This window comes from Callorhinus ursinus, unplaced genomic scaffold, assembly GCF_003265705.2.
Source record: "Callorhinus ursinus isolate GAN/ISIS: 27379988/994484 unplaced genomic scaffold, GSC_fseal_2.0 scaffold28, whole genome shotgun sequence".
NCBI classification, from domain to species: domain Eukaryota; kingdom Metazoa; phylum Chordata; class Mammalia; order Carnivora; family Otariidae; genus Callorhinus; species Callorhinus ursinus.
Window position 1 is genome coordinate 19,529,153 of NW_027397090.1, and position 26,542 is coordinate 19,555,694.

Genomic DNA, 26,542 nt, shown 5'->3' on the forward strand with positions numbered 1-26,542 from the left:
GGAGTCTGCTTCAGATTCTCTCTCCTTCTCTCTCCCTCTCTCTCCCCCTCCCCACTCTCACACTGCTCGCTCTCTCTTTCTCTAAATAAAATCTTTTAAAAAATAAATAGGAAATATACACATTACTTGTAGCTACCTATATACATAAGTGGATAATATGTATATTCAATTTTCCTATAACTTCTAAATGAATTTATTATGAATTTACCTGTGGATAACTAAAAGAATTTCAAAAAGTGCCAAGAGTGCATGCATGGCATACAATGAAAACAGGAAATACATGTCAGTTTATTAAGCTTCTACTTTAGTCACTTATATGGTTATAAATATATTTGTATAGTACGTACTGGGCCAAAATATACATTGTATTTTTTGCTGTGGAATGGTCCCACATGTTTGAAAGCCACTGCTTTGATACCACAGTATCCTGAGCAACAAAAGGGTCTATGCAGCCAGCTGGAAAGACCAAGACAAGAACTACCACTCTTTCTGTCCTGCACACACACAGTGATAGTCCCCCAAGACGAGGCTGCAAACACTCTCTGATAGGCTCACGTTCTTGCCTTATGTTTTCAGGTTTACAGCCAGGAAACAATCTATATTTAAAAGAACTTCTCATTTCTTATAACTACAATTCACCCTTGAACAACACTGGGATTGGGACTGCCAGCATCGTCAAAAATCCACGTATAACTTTTGACTCCCCAAAATCTTAACCAGTAATCGCTATTGTTAACTGGAAGCCTTGCAGATCACCAAAACAGTCGGTTAACCCATTCTGTATTCATATGCTGTATTCTTACAATAAAGTAAGCTAGAGAAAATGTCATTAAGAAAAGCATAAGAAAAGGTATTTTTACAGTTCTGTCCTGTATTATTTACTGAAAAACACCTGCCCGTGAGGGGACCTGTGCAGTTCAGTCCTTGTTCAAGGGCCAACTGAACTTGCAAGGCTGTTGAGTTCTGGGGGCAGCTTCCCAGTATTCACAGCTCTGCTATCAGTTTAGAGGCTGCTGACCCACCTTTCAAATCTTGATTCTCCCTCTCAGCAATAATGAGGGATCTGCAGCCCCCACCTGTCCTATCACTGCCATTCCAGCACAAGGTCAGGAGATCCTACAGACAATCTCATACTGTCATCACCAAAAGGCACATGGTTCATGTAAACTATGTACCAGGAATTTATACTCATTCCGTGTAATACACAAACACGTCTATAATCCTCTAGTGATTACTCTCTAACAATTGCCTTTCGAATTTCTTTTCTAGCTAGTAGTCATTAAGTTTTAGAAATTGAGAACATCTGAACTAATAAAGTTTAACTGGCAACAAAAAGTATTTATCTGTTTACTTATCTTTATGATTTTCATTCCTTAACCCCCATTACCTGCTTCCCCCGTCCTGTTTCCCCATCCCCCTGCCCACCTCCCCTCTGGTGACCAGCACTGTGTTCTCTGCGGTTAAGAGTTTGTTTCTTGGTTTGTGTCTCTGTCTCTTCTTTCCCCTTTGCTCGTTTAACTTCCACATACTAGTGAAATCGTACAGTTTGTCTTTCTCTGACTTACTTCACTTAGCATAATACTCTATATCCATCCACATCGTTGCAAATGGCAAGATTTCATTCTTTTTATGGATGGGTAATATTCCAAAGTATATATACATCACACCTTCTTTATTCATCCACTGATGAACACTTGGGCTGCTTCCATAAATCAGCTACTGTTGATAATGCTGCTATAAACATCGGGGTGCATGTATCCCTTTGAATTAGTACTTTCGTATTCTTTGGCTAAATACCCAGTAGTGCAATTGCTGGATCATAATGTAGTTCTATTTTTGAGGAACCTCCATACTGTTTTCCAGAGTGGCTGCACCAGCTTGCATTCCCACCAACAGTGAAAGAGGATTCCCTTTTCTCCACATCCTCACCAACACTTGTTTCCTGTTTTTTATTTTAATCATTCTGACTGGTGTGAGGAGAGAGCTCACTGTAGTTTTGATCTGCATTTCCCTGATGATGAGTGATACTGAGCATCTTTTCATGTGTCTATAGAACATGGGGATGTTTTCTTTGGAGAAATGTCTGTTCATGTCTTCTGCCCAATTTTTAACTGGATTGTTACTTTGGTGAGTTGTATCAGTTCTTTATATATTTTGGATACTAATCCTTTACTGGATGTGCCATTTGCAAATATCTTCTCGCATTCCATAGGTTGATGTTTACTTTTGTTGATGGTTTCCTTTACTGTGCAGAAGCTTTTTATGTAGATGTAGTTTATTTCTGCTTTTGTTTCCGTTGCCTCAGGAGATTTCTAGAAAAATACTGCTATGGCTGATGTCAGAAAGATCACTGCTTATGTTCTCTTCAAAAATTTTTATAGTTTCAGATCTCACCTTAAGTCTCTAATCCATTCTGAGTTTGTTTTTCTGTATGGTGAAAGTGGTCCAGTTTCATTCTTTTCCATGTTGCTGTCCACTTTTCCAAACACAATTTGTTGAGATGACTTCTTCCCACTATTCATTTCTCTTTTGTCAAAAATTAATTGACCATATAATTGTGGATTTCTGGGTTTTCTGTTCTATTCCACTGATCTATGTATCTGTTTTTATATCAGTATCATACAGCTTTAATTACTACCACTTTGTAATATAACTTGAAATCTGGAATTGTGGCAGTTCCAGATTTATCTTTTTCAAGATTGCTTTGGCTATTTGAGGTCTTCTATGGTTCTACACAAATTTTAGGATTGTTGTTCTAGTTCTGTAAAAAATGCTGTTGGTATTTTGATAGAGACTGCATTGAATTGGTAGAATCCTTTGGATAGTATAAACATTTTCAAAATATTTGTTCTTCCAATTCATGAGCATGGAATATCTTTCCATTTTTTTGTGTGTGTCATCTTTAATTTCTTTCACCAATGTTTTACTAGTTTTTTGAGTAAAAATCTTTCACCTCTTAGATTAAGTCTATTCCTAGACATTTGTTTTTGATGCAACTATAAATGGAATTGTTTTATTTGCACTTTCCACTGCTTCATTATTGTTGTATAGGAATACAACAGCTTTCTGTACATTGATTTTATATCCTGTAACTTTACTGAGTTCATTTATCAGTTCCAATACTTTTTGGTGGAGTCTTAGGGTTTCCTATATATAGTATCATATATATATATATACTATAATATGTATCATACATCGTTTGCAATAACCTGCAAATAGTAGTTTTACTTCTTCCTCACACCAATTTGGATGTCTTTTATTTCTTTTGGTTGTGTAACTGTTGTGGTTAGTACGTCCAGTACTATAGTGGATACAAGTAGTGAGAAGAGACATCCTTGTCTTCTTCCTGACCTTAGGAGAAAGGCTCTCAGTTTTTCCCCATTAGGTATGATGTTCAATGTGGGCTTTTCTCATATGACCTTAATTATGTTGAGGTATGTTCCCTTCTCAGCCTGCTTTCTTGAGGGCTTTTATCATGAATGGATGCTGTACTTTGTCAAATGCTTTTTCTGCATATATTGAAAATATTTTTATTCTTTCTCTTACCAATGTGATGTATCACAGTTTTTGCAAATATTGAACCACCCTTGCATCCCAGGAATAAATCCCATTTGATAATGCTGAAAAATTCTTTAACATATTGTTAGATACAGTTTGCTACTATTTTGTTAAGAATTTTTGCATTTTTACTCATGAGAGACATTGGCCTGTAGTTCTCTTTTTTTCTGGTGTCTTCAACCGGTTCTGCTATCAGGGTGACACTGGCTGCACAGAATGAATTTGGAGGTTTTCCTTCCACTTCTATTTTTTTGGAATAGTTTGAGAACAGGTATTAATTCTTCTTTACAAGTTTGGTAGAAGTCACCTGTGAAACTGTCTGGTCCTGGACTTTTGTTTGTTGGGAGATTTTTGATTACCGATTCAATCTCCTTGCTGGTAATCAATTTGTTCAAATTTTCTATTTCTTGCTGCTTCCATTTTGGCATGTTACAGATTTCTAGGAATTTTTACTCATCTCTAAGCTGTCCAATTTGTTGGTATATATTTTTCATAATATTCAGTTACAACTGTTTGTATTTCTGTGGTGCTGATTGCTACTTCTCTTCTTCACTTGGGTCCTTTTTTTTTTTTTTAAATGAGCCTTGCTAGAGGTTTATCAATTTTGTTGATCTGTCCAAAGAACCAGCTCCTGGTTTCATTAATCTGTTCTACTGGGGTTTTTTAGTTTCTATTTACCATTTATTTCTGTTTGAATATTATTTCCTTCCATTTGCTAGGTTTGGGTTTTGTTTGTTCTTTTTCTAGTTCCTTTAAGCAGAAGGTTAGGTTGTTTGAGATTTTTCTTGCTTCTTAAGGTAGGCCTGTACTGCTATAAACTTCCCTCTTAGAACCAGTTTTGCTACATCCCAAAGATTTTGGACCATTGTATTTTCATGTTCATTTCTTTCCATGTAATTTTTTATTTTTTTGATTTCTTGGTTGACCCACTGTTTAGCAGCATGTTGTTTAACCTCGATGTATTTGTGTTCTTTCCCTATTTTTCCTTGTGGCCGATTTCTAGTTTCATAGCATTGTAGTCAGAAATGATACATGGTATGACTTCAATTTGAATTTGAGACTTGTTTTGTGGCCGAATATGTGACCTATTCTGAAGAATATTCCATGTTGCCTTGAAAAGAATGTGTATTCTGCTTTTTTAGGATGGAATGTTCTAAATACGTCTACTAAATCCATCTAGTCCAGGGTGTCATTCAAAGCTACTGTTTTGTTTTGTTTGGACGAACTGTCCATTGATGTAAGTAGGGTGCTAAAATGCCCTATTATTATTGTATTACTATCAGTTAGTTCCCTTACATGTTATTTGGGTACTTTCATGCTGGGTGCATAAATATTTATAATTGTTACATCCTCTCACTGAGTTGTCCCCTTTATTACTATGTAGTGTCTCTCTTTGTCTATTACAGTCTGTTTTAAAGTTTATTTTGTCCGGTATTAGTATTGCTACCCAGGCTTTCTTTTGCCATCCATTTGCATGATAAATGTTTCTCCATCCCCTGACTTTCAATCTGCAGGTGTCTTTAGGTCTGAAATGAGTCTCTTGTAGACAGCATATAGGTGGGTTTGTTTTCTGTAATCTACTCTGTCACCCTGTGTCTTTTGATTGGAGTATTTAGTCCATTTACATTCAAAGTAACTATTGATATGTATTTATCAACATTTTGTTACTTATTTTGTGGTTGTTCCTATAAACTTTCTCTGATCCTTTTTTCTCTTCTCTTTCATGAATTGTTGACTTTCTTTAGTGATATACTTGGATTCTTATCTCTTTAATCTTTGCTAATCTATGACTGGTTTTAGATCTGTGGTTACCACTAGGTTAGTGACACCTGCATGTAGCAGTCTACATTAAGTTGATGGTCACTTACGTTTAAACCCATTCTTGACTCCTCTCCCCCCATTTTAGGTATACAGTGTAATATTTTACATCCTTTTTATTTTATGAATCCTTTTACTTTTACAGAAATATTCATTTTTACTGCTTTTGATTTTTTCCTCTTTTCATACTCTCCCTTATGATCTCTCCTTTCCAGAGTCCCCTTTGATATGCCTTGTAGGGCTGGTTCAGTGCTCATGAACTCTTCCTTTTTGTCTGAGAAACTCTTTATCTCTCCTACTCTGAATGACAGCCTTGCTGGATAGAATATTCTTGGCTGCAAATGTTTCTCTTTCAGCACGTTGAATATAACATGCCACTTCCCTTCTAGCTTGCAAACTTTCTGCTGAAAAATCTACTCACAGCCTTATGCAGGTTCCTTGTATATAGCTATCTCCTTCTACTGCTTTTAAATATTCTTTTTTTTTTTTAAGATTTTATTTATTCATTTGACAGCGAGAGACACAGCAAGAGAGGGAACACAAGCAGGGGGAGTGGGAGAGGGAGAAGCAGGCTTCCCGCTGAGCAGGGAGCCCGATGCGGGGCTCGATCCCAGGACCCTGGGATCAAGACCTGAGCCAAAGGCAGACACCCAACGACTGAGAGCCACCCTTATTGCTACTTTTTGCCACTTTACTGTGTCTTGGGGTGGACCTCCTTGGGTTCAATTTTCCAGGGGATCTCTGTGCCTCCTGGATCTGGATGTTTCCTTCCCCAGATTCAGAAAGTTATTGGCTATTATTTCTTCAAATACATTTTCTGCCCCCTTTTCTCTCTCTTCTCTGATCTCAAAATGCAAATCTTAGTACCTTGATGCAGCCACTAAGTGCCCGAAGGCTATTCTTAATTTGCATAATTTTCTCTGCTCTCCTTTGCTCAGCTTACTTTCCTTTACTCTGTCTTCCAGGTCATTAATTTCTTCCTCCCCTTCACTTAGCCTATTTATTCCATCAAGTTTATTTTTGGTTTCACTTATAAGATTCTTGATCTGATTCTTTTTTTCTCTCTGTGTCAAGGGTCTCACTGATGTTCTCCATTCTTTCCTTCAGTCCAGTACCTTTATGATCATTACTGTAAATTCCCTATCAAATATATTTCACTTTGATCTCTTGCTGTGGTTTGATCCTGTTCTCAGTCTCATTTTGTCTGGCTTTCTAGGCTGTGTGTTAGGAAAGTCAGTTACTTCTCTTTCTCTTTTTGGTAAGAGCCTTGTGAAGAAGTCCTGTAATGCCCTGCAGTGCAGTGTCCCATTCCCCAGGTCTGCTATTAAGTCTTGGGTGCTTTTTCCTTCAGTCCAGTCGTCTGTAGAGGCTCTCTTTGCCTTTTGTTTGCAATGTTTGGTGCCCAGCAGGATGGGATGCATTTTAACAAGAAATGCAGTGGTCAGGGGCGCCTGGGTGGCTCAGTTATTAAGTGTCTGCCTTCGACTCAGGTCATGGTCCCGGGGTCCTGGGATCGAGCCCCACATCGGGCTCCCTGCTCGGTGAGAAGCCTGCTTCTCCCTCTCCCGCTCCCCCTGCTTGTGTTCCCTCTCTCGCTGTGTCTGTCTCTGTCAAATAAATAAAATCTTTAAAAAAAAAAAAAAAAAAGAAGTGCAGCAGTCTGCTTGCAAAAATGAGACCTGCACCCAAACTGACATCCTGCAAAATGTGCAGATCAGGAAATGTGGTGTTGGCAGGGTTTGTCTTGGTTTTTTCTGGGTGAAGGACCCACAGTGCTGGGACTGAAGGGAGCAAGACTGGGAAGGGCAGGTCCGCCGGGGAGGGGGGGGCGGGTTTCGGGGGAGGGTGTGGAGTGCAGGTGTAAGCAAGTTAGGTAAGGAGTGTCGGCGCCACACTGGTCCCCACAGATGGCCTCTCTTCATGCTGAGGGCAGAGGAGGGAAACGGTGCCTGCCAGCTCCTTTGTTCGGTGGGGGTCCCCTCCCTGTGATCGCTGTCTCCCTGGGCCACACTTCAAGATGGGCAAATCACTCTCCCAGCTGCCACCAGTGTTTTTCAAACTCCTAGTTCTATGCCACATCTGCTCAGGCTGCTGCTGGTCAAGCTCTCTAAGGATGGGGGATTCAGCTTACTAACGCCCTCTCCCTCTGGGTTCTGAGCTGATTCTGCTGATTTTTAAAATTCCAGGCTTTAAGTCCTGCTGATTACAAGAACTCACAAATTCGGACCCTCTTGCTTTCAAAGGCAAACGTTACAGGGATTCATCCTCCCCATTCCTGGGCTCCCTGGTATGAAACTGTTTAGTGCCCTTCTCCTTCCCACCAGCTCCCTTCACACCTGAAACGGTCATAGTCTGTTTTGCTCCCAGACCACATCTTCACCTTTCCTACATTCTTTGATGGGGCATTTTTGCTACCTTTAGTTGTGGAGCTTGTTTTGCCAGTCTTCAGATCATTTTCTCGGTTATTTAGGCTCCTATGTTATCTAGTTGTGTCCATGGGACAAGGGAGCTTAAGGCCCTCCTACTCAGCCATCTTGCCAGCAAACCATCAAAAAATTATTTTTTTACACAAATTTGTACTACTAAAAATAATGATGAAAGAAAATGTATACAAGAAGTAGGATCTATGGTTTCTGCTAAAGAAAAAAGAGAGATGAGGAATGGAGACGTATTTTTGTTGAAGGAAACAAATAATTTTATCCTTAAGTAAAATAATTATCCCAGAATAAGGGGGGGAAAAAGGAAAAAAACAGAACAAAACCTAAATAGATATAGAAAATTTTAGAAGGTCTGTGGAAAAAGGAATCTTAAGAAACATATTTTGTGTGTGGTCAAGCTAAGGTTAGGATGGGCCTATTTAAGTTAAAAAAAAAAAAAAAAAGAAAAACAAGAACTTTATTTTAAAAGTACCCCAGTGCAAGCTTAGAATTTGGCTTTGTTAAATACACAAGATTCTTTTTAGAATACTAGTCTGCTCTTAACAAAAAATTATGAACAAAGACCTTTCTCTATCTTTAATGTAATAACTTACAAGAATAATTTCCTGTGTTCCACATTGTCTTCAACTGTCTTTGACTTCTTAGAAAAATAAGTCTTCTCTATTAAAACAGTTAAATTGAGGCGCCTAGGTGGCTAAGCGTCTGCCTTCGGCTCAGGTCGTGGTCCCAGGGTCCTGGGATCGAGCCCCGCATCGGGCTCCCTGCTCCACAGGAAGCCGGCTTCACCCTCTCCCACTCCCCCTGCTTGTGTTCCTGCTCTCGCTAGCTCTATCAAATAAAATAAAATCTTTAAAAATAAATAAAACAGTTAAGTTTTGTGGCGGTTTTTTTACATGTACTTACCACTGAAATCTTTGCAGTCATTTTCGTTGAAGGGATAACAAAGTACCGCTTCACAAACTCAGTCCTATTTGATCAAATGTTTTAAACCTTTTGACATTTTTTGAAAAAGAATACAAGCAGGGGGAGTGACAGGTAGAGGGAGAAGCAGGCTCCCTGCTGAGCATGGAGCCCAATGCAGGGCTCGATCCCACGTGACCTGAGCTGAAGGCAGACGCTTACCCAACTGAGCCACTGAGGCACCCCAAGCTTTTAACATTTTTAATAAACTTCCCCAAATCAAATTCTGAACAAAGTAAAAAGAAAAACATTAATTTAACAATGTAATCTTTTGCTGCTGGAGGGTCTTGCCGCAGTGTTGATGGCTATTAATCCATCAGAGTGTTGGCGGCTGAAGCCTGGGTGACTGTGGCCGTTTCTGAAAATAAGACATCCGTTAAGTTTGCCGTATGAATTGACTCTTCTTTCAGGGAAAAATTTCTCTGTAGCATGTATTTCTCTATAGCACATGATGCTGTTTGGTAGCATTTTACCCACAGAACTTCTTACAAAACTAGAGCCCATCCTCTCAAACCCTGACGTTGCTTTACAACTATGTTCCTATGATATTCTAAATCCTTTGTTTTTATTTCAACAATCTTCACGGCATCTTAACCAGTAGATTCCATCTCAAGAATCCACTTTCTTGGGGCACCTCGGTGGCTCAGTCGTTAAGCGTGTGCCTTCGGCTCAGGTCATTCTTTCCTCTTCCGTAAGAGGCAACTCCTCATCTGTTCAAGTTTTATCATGAGATTCTAGCAGTTCAGTCCCATCTTCAGGAGACACTTCTGATCCTGGTCCGCTTGCTGTTTCCCCCACATCTGCAGTGACTTCCTCCACTGAAGTCTTGAATCCCTCAAAGCCATCCATGGTGTGTTGGAATCAACTTCTTCCAAATTTCTGTTGATGATGACATTTTGGCCTCTTCCCATGAATCACAAATGTTTTTTATGGCATCTAGAATAGTGAATCCTTTCCAGAAGTTTTCAGTTGACTTTGCCCAGACCCATCTATGGCAGCTATAAAACCTTACAAAAGGTATTTCTTCAACAATACTTGAAAGTCGAAATTACTCCTTAATCCATGGGCTGCAGGATGGATGTTGTGTTACCAGCATGAAAACATTAATCTTATTGGATATCTCCATCAGAGTTCGTGGGTGACCAAGTACGCTGTCAATAAGCAGTTATTTATATTTTGAAAAGAGACTTTTTTCCTTGACCGTAGCTCTTAACAGTAGACTTAAAATACTCCATAAACCATGTTGTACACAGACGTGCTATCCCCAGGCTTTGTTGTTCCATTTCTACAGCACGAACAGAGTAGATTTAGCCTACTTCTTAAGATCTCTAAGATTTTCAGAATGGTAAATGACTACTGGCTTCAACTTAAAGTCATCAGCTGCATTAGCCCCTAACAAGACAGTGTCCTCTGAAGCTTTGAAGCCATGCACTGACTTCTCTCCAGCTAGGAAGTCTTAGATAACACCTTTCATCTTAAGGCTGGTTCATCTACACTAAAAATGTTGTTTAACGGAAGCATCTTCACTAATTCTCTCAGCTAGACCTTCTGGATCACTTGCTGCAGCATCTACATCAGTACCTCCTGCTTCACCTTGCACTTTTATGTCAGAGACAGCTTCTTTCCTGAGACCTCATGAACCAACCTCTACTAGCTTCAAACTTTTCTTCTGCAGTTTTCTCGCCCCGTTCAGCCTTCTTGGAATTGAAGAGTCAGGGCCTTGCTCTGGGTGAAACTTTGGCTGAATGGAATGTTGTGGCCGGTTTGATCATTTACCCAGACCAAACTTCCTCTGTATCAGCAATAAGACTGCTTCACATTCTTAATCACTTGTGTGTTCACTGGAGTAGCATTTTTTTTTAAAGACTTTATTTATTTCTTTGACAGAGAGAGACACAGTGAAAGGGAACACAAGCAGGGGGAGTGGGAGAGGGAGAAGCAGGCTTTCCACCAAGCAGGGAGCCCGATGCAGGGCTCGATCCCAGGACCCTGGGACCATGACCCGAGCCAAAGGCAGACGCTTAACGAGGGAGCCACCCAGGTGCCCCTGGAATAGCATTTTTCATTTCCTTCAAAAACTTCCTTTGCAACCACAGCTTGGTAAACTGGTTCAAAAGGCCTAGATTTCAGTCCATTTTAGCTTTCAACATGCCTTTCTTCACTAAGCTCAATCCTTCCTAGCTTTTGATTGAAAGTGAGAGCCAATGACTCTTCCTTTCAGTTGAACATGTAGAGACCATTATAGGATTATTAGTTGGCCTAATTTCAATATTGTTGTATCTCAGGGGAGAGCAGGAGACAGGGAAACAGCCAGACAGTAGTGCAGTCAGAACACACGAAACACTTATCGATTAGGTTGACCACCTTATTTGCGCATGGTTTGTAGTACCCCAAAACAATTACAATAGTAAAATCAAAGATCAATGATCAAAGATCACAAGTATCACATTAACAAAAATGTACGAAATAGTGAGGATTATCAAAATGTGACACAGACACACAAAGTAAGCAGATACTGTTAAAAGAATAGCACCAGGGCACCTAGCTGGCTCAATCAGAACATGTAACTCTTGACCTTGGGGTTGTGGGTTTGAGCCTCACAATGGGTATAGAAAATACTTCAAAAAATAAAATCTTTTAAAAAAAAAAAGAAGAAAATGGCGCCAACAGACTCAACAAAGGGTTGCCACAAAACTTCAATCTATTAAAAAAAATAATACTGTTATCTACAAAGCACAATAAAGTGAAGTGCAATAAAACAGGTATGGCAAGCATTTACATGGTAAGCATTATCAAAGAAAAAGTAATACTAACCCTTCTTTACGCTGCACTTTCATAAATATAAGTATTCTGGAAATTATATGGAAATCTTAAAAATTTGAAATGTCCTGGCACATGTTATAAGTCGCAATTCCAGCTACTGTCTTACAATACTGTAGGATACAAAAATAAACCCCCCTGTCAATTACCTTATAATAATGTCTCATCTGACCCTTAACCATCACCAATTTTAAGTCTTTCATCACAGTTATTGTTTTACTCTGATGCTTTTACAAAACTGTGCCTGCAAAAATGCTTCATTTTCAAGGAGATTCACAGGAAAGACCCTGACAAGTACTCTAGAATAAAGATTTCTGAAACTCTCAAAATCATAAAACTGAACTAGGGTAAGAATTTCCAAAACGCTGACACAAAAACTGAACTGCTAACAAAAGACAAAGAATTGCAGAGGACTGAATAAACTGATAAAGATGATCATGATTTTTATGACTTCATTTAAAACACTGCTGGTTCTTAGTGTTTTGTTTCCCTAATTTAAAGGACCCCCTTTCCTCCTCTCAAGTTATCTATGACTTAACAGCAATTTAGTAACGTGAGTCTTTTTAACAAGGGTTGACAACGTATGTTTCTGCATAAGTTCAGTACGAATCTGTTCTCCCAGGGCGCCTGGGTGGCTCAGTTGGTTAAGCGTCTGCCTTCGGCTCAGGTCATGATCCCAGGGTCCTGGGACTGAGCCCTGCATCAGGCTCCTTGCTCAGCGGGGAGTCAGCTTCTCCCTCTCCCCCTCCCCCCTGCTCATGCACACTCTCTCTCAAATAAAATCTTAAAAAAAAAAAAAAAAGATTCTGTTCTCCCTATGACAGGAAACAATTAGACAAGTCCCTGTCTTGGCTTTTTAGCCTAAAGAGACTTTTAAAGTTCAATCCGAGATTCCCTATGAAAAGTTCCAGCGAAGTAGATTTAAAAAGAGCCTTTACGGCCAAAACACTATTCTTCCTGCACTTATATAAATAATCAAAACAAGTTTATCGGAAACTATACTTAATCTGCAAAATTAGTCTTATATTCTTATTTTTAATAGAAATGGAAATGATATAAGGAAAAAATTATATCAAATAATATGCCTTTATGGATCAGTCTATTTCTTGTTTTCTACCCATGAACTGGGCTGGTTCCAGAATTCTAGTTTCCTCTAATATTTGGCTAGAACTCTAACATTTCCAATTTTCTCCCACTTTTTGGACACGAAATCACCATGAAACTAAAATTGACTCTTTCCTAGAACCATGTACCCTAAAACTGGACAACCTGATAGAAACTTCAAAGGAATCACACTGCTCATGTGTGGACAGTTTTCGTGCCTGTTGCTATGTGGCTGCTCAGAAAGATCACCAGGGACATTATTGCTGCAAACCAGGAGAATCTATCAGGTTGCCACTATCTGCCCTCACTCCATCTAAAGATGCTCAGAACCCTACATTTAGAAACCTCAACTGGCTGCTCATCAAATTCACAAAACAGAATTTATAATTTGCTCAAACTACTAACCTTTGTTTTTTTGTTTCCACAGAAATGCCTCTCATTAAATCACCTAATCGATCTCACCTTACAGAGGCCTAATTTACATGGAAGCCCACCCGCACCACCTTCTGAAATACAACATCCTCTTGTTCATCCTACGTGTTTTGAACATAAGTGTTTGCTTATATGTTCTGTTGTGCTCTATGTAATCATTTAAAAGAAATGATTTAGGTAAAACCTGACTTACGTAAAAACTGACTTAGGTAAAACCTGAATCTGATTATAACCCACTTGATTTATTTGACTGGTTAAATTTTAGCTCCTGGGAATCCCGACTCTGGGAAATTTTTCAATCTTTGGCTATTGTTCTCACAGTCGTCATACTAACCCGTCTAGTGCACTATAATCTCTCGAAGGTTTTAAATGCCTATTGGCAGCCGCTCACATGACAAATGTCATCCATCAGGATAAACAACTCAATGATATCAACAATAACCACATGAATGACAAAGACAGTGACTACACAGACCTCCAACCTGATGACTCAACTACTGGAAACAGCAAATGTGTTTATTCTTCTGCCTGACTACATCAGCGGTAGTAACCAAGAATAACATAATTGTTAGTCATACTCTCAGCCTGCTAAGTAAATGACCAAAAGGGGGGAACTGTTAAAATCAAGGACAGGCAGAGACTAGCCTTGAAGATTCCCTGAGCAGACAGAACCAGTTTAGTCATGCAGGCAAAGCTTAATTCAGCTTACCTGGCAAGGTTAACCTGATCTGGAACATTCCTTTCTTGTGCCTCTGAAAATCACAAGCAAAACCTGAACTGTTTCCCAAGGTTAATATGAGATAACCTCTGATCAATTCCGTATCATTTAAGAAAATTCTAATATTGTAACTAACCACTGTGTAAATTAAACAGTCATTGCCTTCTCACTATATAAGCTTCTTTATAACAATATACCCCTAATCCTCATTCTATGTTCTGATTTCAGCACTCCAGGTTTGCAAACTGTATCTCTGGTGTGTGCACAACAAACTTTTACTAATTACTACATCAGTTATTCATTGGTTCTACTCTGGCTATTCTGAACCTTTGACAATATCAAAGAGCATGATTTCCCAGAAGTGAAAAAAAGCACAATAAATTCAATGGGTGACATTAACAGTAGGCTAATCTTGTTAAAAGATTGAACAGAGAGAGATTAGAAGAAAATATCCTGAATGAAGCATGAAGAGGATAAGAAACTGAGAGGGTCTAATATGCTTTCAATGGATTCTGTAAAGGGGGTGGTAGGCAGGAGAAATACTTTAAAAGATGGTGCCTACAAACTTTTCAAAAATGAAAAGAACTTCAGTACAGATTTAATTGCACCTACAAAAACAAAATATACATAAAAATATATACCTAGACACATCATAGCAAAACTGTTGAAAACCAAAGATTAAAAAAAAAAAAAATCTATAAAAGGAGAAGAAATCAGAGACAAACCATGAGAGACTATGGACCCTGGGAAACAAAATGAGGGTTTCAGAGGGGAGGCGGGGTGGGAGGATGAGGTAACTGGGTGACGAGCATTAAGGAGGGCACGTGTTGTGATGAGCACTGGGTGTTATATGCAACCAATGAATCACTGAACACTACATCAAAAACTAATGATCTACTATACAGTGGCTAACGGAACATAATAAAAAATAAAAATTAAAAAAAAAAAAAAAAGACAAATTCCAGGCGCCTGGGTGGCTCAGTTGGTTAAGAGTCTGCCTTCAGTTCAGGTCATGATCCCAGAGTCCTGGGTTCGAGTCCCACATCAGGCTCCTTGCTCAGCAGGGAGCCTGCTTCTCCCTCTCCTCTGCCTGCTCCCCGCTTGTGCTCTCACTCTCTGTCAAATAAATAAATTAAATCTTAAAAAAAAAAAAACAAATTCCACTCATGGGAGTAAATATTAAACTGACAGCTTACTTCTCATAGAGGGACTAGAAACCGAATATGTAATTCAGGAACTTCTTTCAACACCTTAGAAGAAAACCAACAATTTAGGCAATTCAATACACATCAAAATTATCCCTCAAAAAGAAATCAACTTGTGAAATTTTTAGCTAACAAAATCAGAGAATTCACTATTAGCAATCATTCAACAGGTGAGAAACACAAAGAGTGTTCTTCAGGCAGAAGGACAATGTTCAAAGATGGAGGACCGGAATTACAGCAATGAATGAAAAACAATAAAAAGGGTAAATCCAAATGGTTATTGATTATACAAATTAATAATGTCTTAAGATAAAACAGATACAGAATTAAAAGAGCACAACAGTGGCATATAAGTGAAAATGAGATAAATGAAGTTTAAGTGCCCAGGAAAAGGGGCAAATAACCAATTACATTTTGAGAAGTCAAAAACAACAGGTGTTTTAAATAACTTCCAAGTTAACAACAACAACAAAAAAGCATCCAAAGAAAAACAAAAAAGGAGAGGAAAAAAAGCACATTAAACAGGTATAATAAAGAGAAAATACTTATTAAGATAAAATTTACACCCAACTATGTCAATGATTTTGTTAAGTGACAACAGACCAAATGTTCCAAATGTAAGAAACATTGTCAGGCTAGATTGTTTAAATTCCAATGATAAATTGTTGACAACAGACTCATTCAAAATGTAAGTACACAGAAAGTATGAAAATAAAGAGAAAAAAAAGACATACATTACATATATTAACCAGAGAAAAGACAGTGCAGCTACATTAATATTCAGCTAAACAAACTTTGTCCTAACTATACATTTGTCTTAAAGAGGAACACTTAATAATTTTTAAAAACTCAACTGATGAGGAAGACCTACAACTCTAAACATGTATGCACCTAACAACATATCCTCAGAATATATAAAGCAAAACCTATCAAAACTAAGAAGGAACAGACAAATGCAAGATTACAGTGTTAATACATTTCTGTTGCTGAGCAATACAACCAGTAGACTAAAAGGAAAAACTAATAAGGACGTTAAATTCAACATGACTAACCAAGCTGAACAAACATATAGACACTGCATCCAACAAATACAGAAGCACATTCTTTCCAAGCACACACTGGGCATTTACAAATTGGACCATAAAGCAAGTTTCAAAAATTTCATAAGCTTTTAAATAGTGTTCTGACCACAACAGAATTGAGACAGAAATATAGGCAGAGGGGCGCCTGGGTGGCTCAGCAGGTTAAGTGTCTGCCTTCAGCTCACGTCATAATCCCAGAGTCCTGGGATCGCACCCCACATCGGGCTCCCTGCTCAGCAGGGAGTCTGCTTCTCCCTCTGCCCTTCGCCATGCTAATGCACTCTCTCCCTCTCCCATATAAAAATTAAAAATATATATATATATATATATATATATATATATATATATAGAGGCAGAGCAGAGACGATTCTTAAGAGCAGTGAAACCACTGTGTATGACGCTATAATGGTGGATACATACCACATATTTATCAAAACTCATAAAATATACACCAACAACAGTAAATACTGACATAAAACTATGGACTTAGAATGGTGATGATGTGTCAACAAAGGTTCAGTGACAAACAAACGTACAATCTGGGGCAGGATGGTGATTATGGGGGAGGCTGGAGGGGATGGTGAGGGGATCAGGAGGTACAAGAGACTCTATACTTTCTGCTCAATTTTGCTGTGAACTTAAAACTGCTTTTAAAAATAAAGTCTATTTTTAAAAAAGATTTATCTGTCAGGTTATATTAAGTACGCTTTGGTTACAAACCCCAGAAATCTTAGTTAGGAAAACTTAACCCAAAATACTTCCCACTTCCCACCCCTACCCTCCCACTTCTCTTCTTTTCTCCACCCCGCCCCTCCTGCACCTCCCTCTGCTTTCTGCTCACTGTAGACACATAAAAGCCCGGGACTGCAGGAATCTCCATCTGGAAACATGATCACCGGCAGGAGGAAGGGGATGTGGCAAATCTCACCACTGCTTTTAAAGTTTATGTGACAAGTGTCTTCTCACATTTCACTGACCAAGATAAATACATAGCCACATCTAACTCAGGAAGCAGGAACCAGATACTACCACACACCCACTACAGTATCTAAAATTACAAAGACCAATAATACCATATATTGATGAGGATGTAGAGCCACAAGAATGTATTTACCATAGTAGGATGAAAAACTGGTATATCTACTTTGGAAAAGTTTGGCATTATCTACTAATATTGAACACAGACCTAATATATGACCCAGCAATTCTACTCCTAAGTGTACTGAACACAAAAGTATACAAGAAACATGTACCTGAGAGTTCACAGCAAGTCCACTCATGTGACCCAGTGACAGCCATGAAAATGAGCCCCTTGGATCACCTACCATGGAGAGATGCTCCACTCTTAACTCATCAACACACTCCACCCCAGCACCACACTTCCCCCACAGGCTGTTTCTAGCCAATGACCAGCCACAGACAGAATACTAAAGCAGGCTTATTCCTGCAGGACAAGGGACTCCTGGGACTCCCAACTCTGGCTAGAAGACTCCTCACTGGCCTTGCTTAAATTTTCTTAGAACTGCACTGCGGTCATCAAGCTTTGCCTCCCAAACATTCTTCATCCCTTCCTCCTCCACATGCAGCAGACCTCCAAGGTGATGACAATGCCCACACATTTATTTCCCCCACTACATCTAAATCTGATCCAAACTTGGGATGCCTGGGTGGCTCAGTTGGTTAAGCATCTGCCTTCAGCTCAGGTCATGATCCCAGGGTTCTGGGGTCAAGCCCCACATCGGGCTCCCTGCTCAGTGGGGAGCCTGCTTCTCCCTCTCCCTCTCCCTCTCCCTCTGCCCCTTCCTCCTCCGCTTGCGTTCTCTCTCTCAAGTAAGATCTTTTAAACAAACACACACACCTGATCCAAATTTGTTGTCCTCTGGTTCTTGGGAGACCTGAACTAACAGTCTCAAACTGGGAACATCCCAATTTTTATCAACAAGAGAATGAAGACCCATGAATAGTACAATTCATACATGAAACTACAACTCTAGTGACCACATAAATGAAATTCACGATGAATAGTTCCACAGTTAGTGTGTCACAGACCATGAATGTGCCACTACTTCTACACATTTCACACACATACACACACACACACACAAACTGAAAAAAAAAAGCAAGACTCTGAAGTCAACAGTCCTCAAAGAGAAGGTAGATCTGCTATTAACTCAGATTAAGCTACTTAGAGCCAAACTGTTACTGTGTCAGCCAGAGTCCTCCTCTTGCCCTCCTCCACCCACCCACCCCCACAATTAACCAATTATAAAAGCCTGCTGGGACTCTAACATACTCTTAGGCAAATACTTAAAAGCACAGATACAAAGACATACAAACATCTTAAAACACACACACACAGAACATAGTTCTATAACTTGCTTCTTACTAAATATTTTGTTTCCTACAGAGTGTAGTAAAATTTTCCTCTTATTTGTAATAGTGACACAACATTCCAGCGTATCTATATAAAATTCACTTATTTTGCCCTAACCCCAATATTGGACAGGTGTTTCAAATTTGTCATATCACAAATACTACTATCATGAAAAATCTTACACATGCAGATCTGCAAACTCATACAAATGTATCTATACAACAAATTCCTATCAGTGGAACTGCTAAGCCACACAGTATGGACGTTTAAAAATGTCTCAATACAGGGGCACCTGAGTGGCTCAGTCGGTTAAGTGTTGGACTCTCGGTTTCTGCTCAGATCATGCTCTCAGGGTCCTGGGATCAAGTCCCGTGTCAAGCTCTAAACTCAGGAGGGAGTCTGCTAGAGATTCTCTCCCTCTGCCCCTTCCCCACTCTCTAAAATCTTTTTTTGAAAAGTGTCTAAATATAATGAAACTACTTTCCAACAAAGTTCTACCAAACTACAGCCCCACCAATGACATAATGTATTGAAAAATTATATATACTTTAGATGAATCTTACTTTATTAGACTAATACCTTAGAAATTATGAAAAGTGGGCTGCCTGGGTGGCTCGGTCGGTTAAGCATCTGCCTTCAGCTCAGGTCATGACCCCAGGGTCCTGGGATCCAGTCCCACATCGGGCTCCCTGCTCAGTGGGGAGCCTGCTTCTCCCTCTGCCTGCTCCTCCCCCTGCTTGTGCGCTCTCTCTCTCTCATTCTGTGACAAATAAATAAATAATCTTTAAGAAAAAAAATTATGAAAAGTAATTATAAATGGAAGTACATGATAGGATCACTTCTTTCACTGAGTCAATTTAAAGGAAAAAGCTTACAGAAGTAAACAATACCGAAGTAAACCAAAGAAATTACTGGTAGATACAACCCAAACATTAATTCTAAATTAAAACAAGACCATTCCAGGGCACCTGGGTGGCTCAGTCGGTTGAGCGTCCAATTCTTGATTTCAGCTCAGGTCATGATCTCAGGGTCGCAGGATGCAGCCCCATGTTGGGCTCCATGATCAGCTGTGGGGGGGGGGGTTCTGCTGGAGATTCTCTCTCCCTCTCCCCCTGCTTGCTCGCTCGCTCTGTCTAGAAAAATAAATAGATCTTTAAAAAAAATAATAAATATGGGACGCTTGGGTGGTTAAGCATCTGCCTTTGGCTCAGGTCATGATCCTGCTCAGCAGGGAGTCTGCTTCTCCTTCTGCCCCTCACCCCACTCACGCTCTCTCTCTCAAATAAATGAGTCTTTAAAAAAAACAATAAAAGAAAACAAGACCATTCCACAGACGTGCCACCCCAGGAACCAACTATCATCACTGCATTTACGGATCCTGCAGTTCCCACTGAGAAGAGTGACCAGAGCTCTGTAGGATACTGGGGCTCCCTTTGCAACTGCAATATAAGGCATAACCTCTGAATCCTCCCAGGATGGGTGAGCAGGTCTTTCACAACAAAGCCACTCCAACATTCCAATCTCTCTAAGCCTTCCTCCATTATATACCAAGACAGTTCTGTCATCTCAGCTTTGCTTAGACAGACGACCTTTTGATTTGTTTAAGGCAATCAACCAGCACTCTAATCCCTCGAGCTACCAACTGATCCAGAATGCCCACTTATAAGCCCATATCAACAAATTCAGCCTAACCCACCTTCGTGTCCCTTCCACCATTATCAAACACCCTTAAGATCCATTCCCACAAATACCCCCAGGTCCCACCTACACAGTGGCAAACCAATCTTTTGGATCTCATGAGTCACACTATCTATACCTCCTACTTTGGGGCCTGCTGGGACGATCCTTGGGGAAGGGTAGCCAATTACAGGTTTGCCACGCAAAGGAGATTAAGTTCCTCACACAGGGGTTGGAAAAGCCGCTTCTACTGGCAAAGGTGGCACAGAATTTAGGTCTCCAGCTTAACTGGAATCTGACCATACGTTTCCTAATCCAATTTTTACAATTCCACTCCTTATCAATCAATGCTCTTGCTTACAAATTTGGAATTCAATTTGCATTTTTTAGGGCAGACGCAGAAACTTTCAGGTCCCTTATGTGGAACCCCAGTTGGCATTTAAAACCCTGAGCTCATCATTTTGTTTTGTAATGTTTTAACGTGGCTAGACTGAACCACATTCCCCAGAACTTCCTTTCCCGTTTGGTTCTGGTTTGGGCCACAAGAGGGCTCTGGTACAGCAGGTAGACAGTGCGGCACATGTGGCAGCACATGTGTAGCCTGCGTCCGCTGGCCTTCTGGTTCCCCTCACTGCGGCCAGGCAGGGCTGCCCTTGCAAGGCTGCTGCAGTGGCCCATCTTTTCCCCTGACAGTCCTACCTCCTGGGCCATGTGTGTGGTCAGCTCCAAGACCAAAGTCAGAGGCAACAGAACGGACACAACTTTCAATTTGTCCCATTAAGCAGACCAGACATAACTACACAGCACCCATCTCTCTCCTTAGACAACTGCCCAGGAGGGTTTGAGCACTCAACAACCCAGGCACTGAGTTGAGAACTAGAAAAGTAATTACAGGCAAAAACAGGAACAGTGTCTGCTTTCATGAAGCTCAACCTCCTAGAGAAAATGAAAATTCACTAAGTTAATTTATACTGTAATTTTGAAGTAGCAGTAAGGACAGCGGTATCTCTAATAGGAGAATTTGACTACAGGGAAGTCAAGAAAAAAACTCAAGAACTTCAGAAAATTGATGGCTGCTGTAGTGTGTGATAGACAAAGTTCTTTAGACTACTCTCTTTATCATGAAAATCTGCAAACTCACGCAAAAAGAATCTCATGAAAAAGTGATGCTGGAGACAAACTCTTAGAGAAGGCTAGGAAGAACTGAAACAGGACCAAAAAACAAAACATTCCAGGCAGAGGAAAAAGAACCAGTGCCACATGCCCTGTGGAGAAGGTGCTAGGCACAGGAGAATGACAAGCATGGCTGAAGCAAGGAAAACAACGGGAGACGTGGTTTAAGGTGAGGCTGAGGTGCCAAAGGATAAAAATTATGTATGCCCTTGAGATCATGTTACTAAGTTCAGTACTTACAGCCACTGAAAGCTTTAAGTAAAAGGGTGACATAATGAGATCCACCTTTTTAAACTCTAATTTTTTTACACTAAACAAATTTCACAGTTATCTTTTACCCAAAAATCTCACTGTGTTAAAAGCTAAACGTGCACAAATACAAAAAAACATAACCACAGGGTTATTCCCTGCAGCAACCTTTATAACAGCAATAGAATATAAACAACCTATGTTCATCATTAGGAAACTACAAGCACAAAAGAATGGAAAAGAGCTTATGTAAAACAATCACCAGAATATATTAAGTAAAAAAGAACAGTGTTGAGTTCTACCGTCTTTAAAAGCGAAAAGGAAATAAAAATATGCGTCCGTGCTTCTATTTGCAAAAATGAAACACTGGAAGAATAAACCAGAAATAAAAAGGGGGCACCATGGCAATGGTGCAGGAGACAGCAATGGAAGGACTATGAACATACCTTTGTTAACACAACTTTGACTTTGAACTATATACATTTTACATACTAAAACTTTAAAAATACATTAAACAAAAAATTAATGCAATCCTTAAAACCTAAAGATTTCATATAAATAAACCAAATTAAACTGGTATCAGAAAAAAATATTTTCAAATCATTTTATAATTTGGAACATCAACAGTGCACTCTTACGTGGATGCATTTTAAGAACTTTTAAGAACGGAAGAACTGTAATGAAATACAAACCAATACTTTATTGTTACTGGTGTTTTCAAACATTTATATACTGCAGAACAAGGGAAGTAATGTTGCAAAGAATGCAAATCTTCAACGTTAGAGAAAAAAGGATGACCTCAAAGTAAAAAACCTGCAGCATTAAATCTAAATTGAAAATATCAATACAAAATAAAATGTTATGTATTTCCCACATCTGTCCAATGAAAGTAGAGGCATCCCAGTAGCAATACGGACACACTGCACCAGATTTTGGTATCTATATTCCATCCCCCAATAAAAGGAGCTAAAAGAACTAGCTGATCAGGAAAGCACAAAGTCTTAGACATCTAGTATCAGAAAGCAAGAAATGGTTCAAAGATTAATGGGGTGGCATCCAAGGGAAGAGATCCAGCTTGAAGGGACGGCACCATGTCCAAGTGAGGGACAAGCTGAGGAAAAAGAATGAGGACTACTTGATTAAAACACCCTGAATACACAAAAATCCATGGGTCCACAGTGGTTTCAAAAGAGAAAAAAGCAAAAAGGAACTCACAACAACCCAACCCTGTACACAGGAAAAAGGACATTCTGATCACTTGCCAGGACCCAGACTAATTAGCATTAACTAAGACATACAACTAGTTAATATATAAACATACATTCACATATAGATCTGTAAACACAGATTCATATATTTAGGACTATGGAACTCATTTATAGATAAAAACACGTAGGCCACAAACGGGTCCAAAAATTACACCTACATTGTAAGGACAGAACTATAAGCAAACTGAGCAACTTATTATAAACAAATACAATCTAAGTTTAAAAAAAAAAAAGTCGTTCCACCTTCATTTTTATTTAAGCCATTTCTACACCCAACGTGGGACTTGAACTCACGACCCCGAGATCAAGAGTCACATGCTCTTCCGACTGAGCCAGCCAGGAGTCCCTGCCTTATTTTTTTATAAAACGTTACTACAGTCTAAAAATATCTAAAATGGTATAAATAATGCTTTACTAGTCTCTCTATTTACACTGTCAACACTTGGATAAAACACCCATGTAGAACGGATCCTCCCTCCACCCCTTCCGTCCCCAAAACTCAACACATTTAACATTCTAGTGACTCCAGACCGATTCCCCTTTTGTCCCAAATGACTTCAGCCATCACCTCCCACAGGCTGGACTAGAGATCCTGCTCTGGCAGATCTCTTCAGTGCACCTTTCATACTGCTTAATGCCATCCAATGGCTTTCCCCACACACAGGATAAACATCAGCTGCCTTGATGGGGTATGCAGATTATGTAAAATCTGGCCCCAAATTCATGCTACACACACCGGCCATGCCAAACTACAGGTGGTGTCAGCAGTGGTAATGTCATCATCACCATCATCGGTACCCACGGGGCACGTACTACAGAGCCCTAGGGGCTTACACTTGATGAGGTAGGTGTGCTCGTCCTGTTCAACAGATAAACACACTCATAGAAGTAAACGCTAAGATGGGGCAATCTTTGGTTGGGATTCAAATCCAGGGTGGTCTCAAACACCCTCCACATTGCCTCTATTGCTGCTGTCCCTCCACCTGGACGACTCTGCTCTCCTGCTCTACATTCTTGACCCTGCTGGAGCACTGCCTTCTCTTCCAGATGCTCTCAGCACGAATTCCCACATCACGTGTATGTATACCTTCCCTACCAGACTGTAAGGTCTACAAGGGCACATCTTTATGTATTATGCCCATACATGGCTCGTTTTAGTAAGAACTTATGGCAATTTTAAAGCCATAAGCACCCAACAAAGAATTAACAATTACACTGAATACTGGAGCACAACTAAGCAAACTGTTCACCTCAACATTAAAAACATCATGCTAGTAACTACAGCCAAGTTCAAAAGCAGGAAGAGAAGGAAATCAACAATGGCTGGCAGTGGCGGTTGCATTTCAGGACTGCACTGGGAACCCTACAAATCCACTTAATTCTCACCACATCCTCATGGGACACGTCTCTTCCCAGTTTACAGCTGAGAAATGGCAAGTCCACGAGGTGGGGGGGGGGGGGGGAATCTGTTGTGTAGCTTCAGACCAGTACCGAGTGGGGCTGGATTTCCACCCAGACTCTCCAGAGCTGAAGGCCATGCTATCTCCATGACCAACTGCAGAGCCCATAGCCTTTTCACAACACCATAATGTCTGCCAAATCAAACAAAATACTTGGGCAAAATAATTGATTCCCTCTTCCAAGTTCTTCTCATTCAAGGAACAGGGGGAAAAAACCATTTAATTAAGCATCAATAAATAGAAGGAAGTATTTATGTAGACACATATCAACTGCTCTTTCTCAGCAAATCAAGATTCTGCTAACAACTAAACCAGAAGAAATACTCAACAGCATTATTTTTAATCTATAAATAACCCATGTGATTAATTCTTCAGAAACAATATGCTTACCACATATTTTTAAAGTACCAGAAAAAACGCTAACAATTAAGGAGTGCAGCAAGTCAAGTTATGAGCGTGTGGGCAATCAGGTGAAGTCACAGGGAAGTGAAAACACTGTAATTAAATTTCTCCACTTACAACTTCAAATTAATAATTCTCGTATCTTAAGACTAAGCCAGATTTGAGATACTGTCCATGAGATGCACAGGGACTCACAAACCACACCAACCTCCCAGTTCACAATGAAGGCACAGGTACCATTACCTAAGATGCACTGTGAGGACAGCAATGACCAACTTTTCATTGTTACCTGGATTTCATGGGTGCTGAAACAAAACAAAACAAAAAGAGATAGGCAGCCGACTATGGAAATGGTACCACAATTATTTCTCAGAGCTCTCAATTCGATGCACTGAACTCTGGCCCTAAGGGCAGACAGAACACAGCTGTTTCCCAAACTGAGGTGACCAAGGAACCCTTTTGTTTTTCCTGCATCATCTCTTAGAACTACCATCACAAAAAACACTATCTTAAGCAACACCACTTCAGATATTCCAAAACTAAGTAAATACTGTTACCGTATTCCGAATTGGAACCTGAAGGTACTATCATCAGAGCAGTACTAGTGAAATTCCTAGGTTCAGCCAAAGTCTGAAAAAAAAAAAAAAATTCTAAGTCAAACATAAAGAACCAGGAGTCCTTTTCTTGCCCTACCCATTTAGCACCATCTTAACATCACTTCGCTAGTCAAGATGAAAAACAAATTCCATTTTCTCACAAGAAACTAATACCTACTATCTATAATTTTGACATCAACACATTGTGCGACCTTTACTGGCTATCAAGTCTCATAATGAACGTTTTGTCAATTTCTGGCGATTACAACTTGGGGATGTTGCCCACCAACCAAGGCTGGGGGAAGCCTCCCCCTTTCCTCTGACCCGGTCTGAAAGGTCGCCACCTCTGAAGGGCCTTCACAAACTCGGCCCGCCCTGGGAACACCCAAGGGCAGGCTTGATTTTCATTTCCTAACATGCTATGCAGAAGGCAGTGGCTGCCCTCTCCGTCCACCCTTCTAGACTGCAGAGTTCCTTCCAGAAAATTCCAACAGAAGAAAGTTACAGGTGTTGGCATTTCGGCAGGCCCGTGGTCCCCGGCTCCTGGCGCGTCACCCGGCTGCGGGCGTCGGGCTCTGCCTCCTGACATTCTCGCCAACACAGCCCCACAACCCGCGTGTGCCGCCCCAACGGGCAGTTCCCCGTCCAGACCCGGGCCCCGACCACACCGCCAAGACAAGCCGCTGCACCAACAGACGCGGGGCGCCCACCTCCCGGCCGTTTCCACCGTCGCGGCCGTTTCCACCGCGAGCCCCGAAACGGGGTCCGAGGAGGCGCGCGAGGCCACCCCGGGCACTGCGCAAGCTTCCGCGTCGTGCGGCTCATTCCGGCGCCCCGGGCGCAGCGCGCTCAAGGTCACCCGGGATGCGGGGGCGCGCGGCGCGACGAGCAGACCCTGGCCGGGGCAGGGGGCAGAGGCGACCCGGGCCCGCAGGGAGGGAGGACTGGCGGCCGCCCCGCCCCGCCCCTCCCCCCGCCGCCCCGCCCCGCCCCGCCCGGGGGTCCCGTCCCCCGCCCCGCCCGGCGGGTTATGCAACGTTCCCGCGCCCCGCCCCCGCCGCCCCCCGCCCGCCGGCGCCCAGGCCTGCGGAACAAAGCGCGCGGGGCCCGCGGCCGGGCGGGCCGGGCGGCCGCCATGTTGGCGGGGGCGGCGAACAAAGGCGCGCGGGCCGGGCGCATAACCCGACGGGCGGGGCGGGGGCCGGGAC

The 26,542-nt window shown here is 40.9% G+C and overlaps 1 protein-coding gene across 8 annotated transcripts in view; it reads right to left on the reverse strand.

The window, feature by feature from the left end:
• The window catches only part of SPIN1 (spindlin 1), an 85,509-nt gene that overhangs the window by 57,631 nt on the left and 1,336 nt on the right, over positions 1 to 26,542 (reverse strand). Inside the window, exons 1-2 of one of the 8 annotated variants that reach the window (XM_073878211.1) lie at positions 25,296 to 25,313; positions 19,478 to 19,642 (exon numbers count right to left, since the gene is read on the reverse strand). The exons of 3 other annotated variants lie outside the window; for them this stretch is intronic. The gene's annotated coding sequence lies outside the window, so the exon portion shown is untranslated. Of the gene's footprint in view, positions 1 to 19,088; positions 19,270 to 19,477; positions 19,662 to 25,295; positions 25,385 to 26,044; positions 26,198 to 26,542 lie in introns of those variants that run through there. 4 more of the 8 variants (XM_073878206.1, XM_073878210.1, XM_025891305.2 and 1 more) reach the window with 4 other exon arrangements.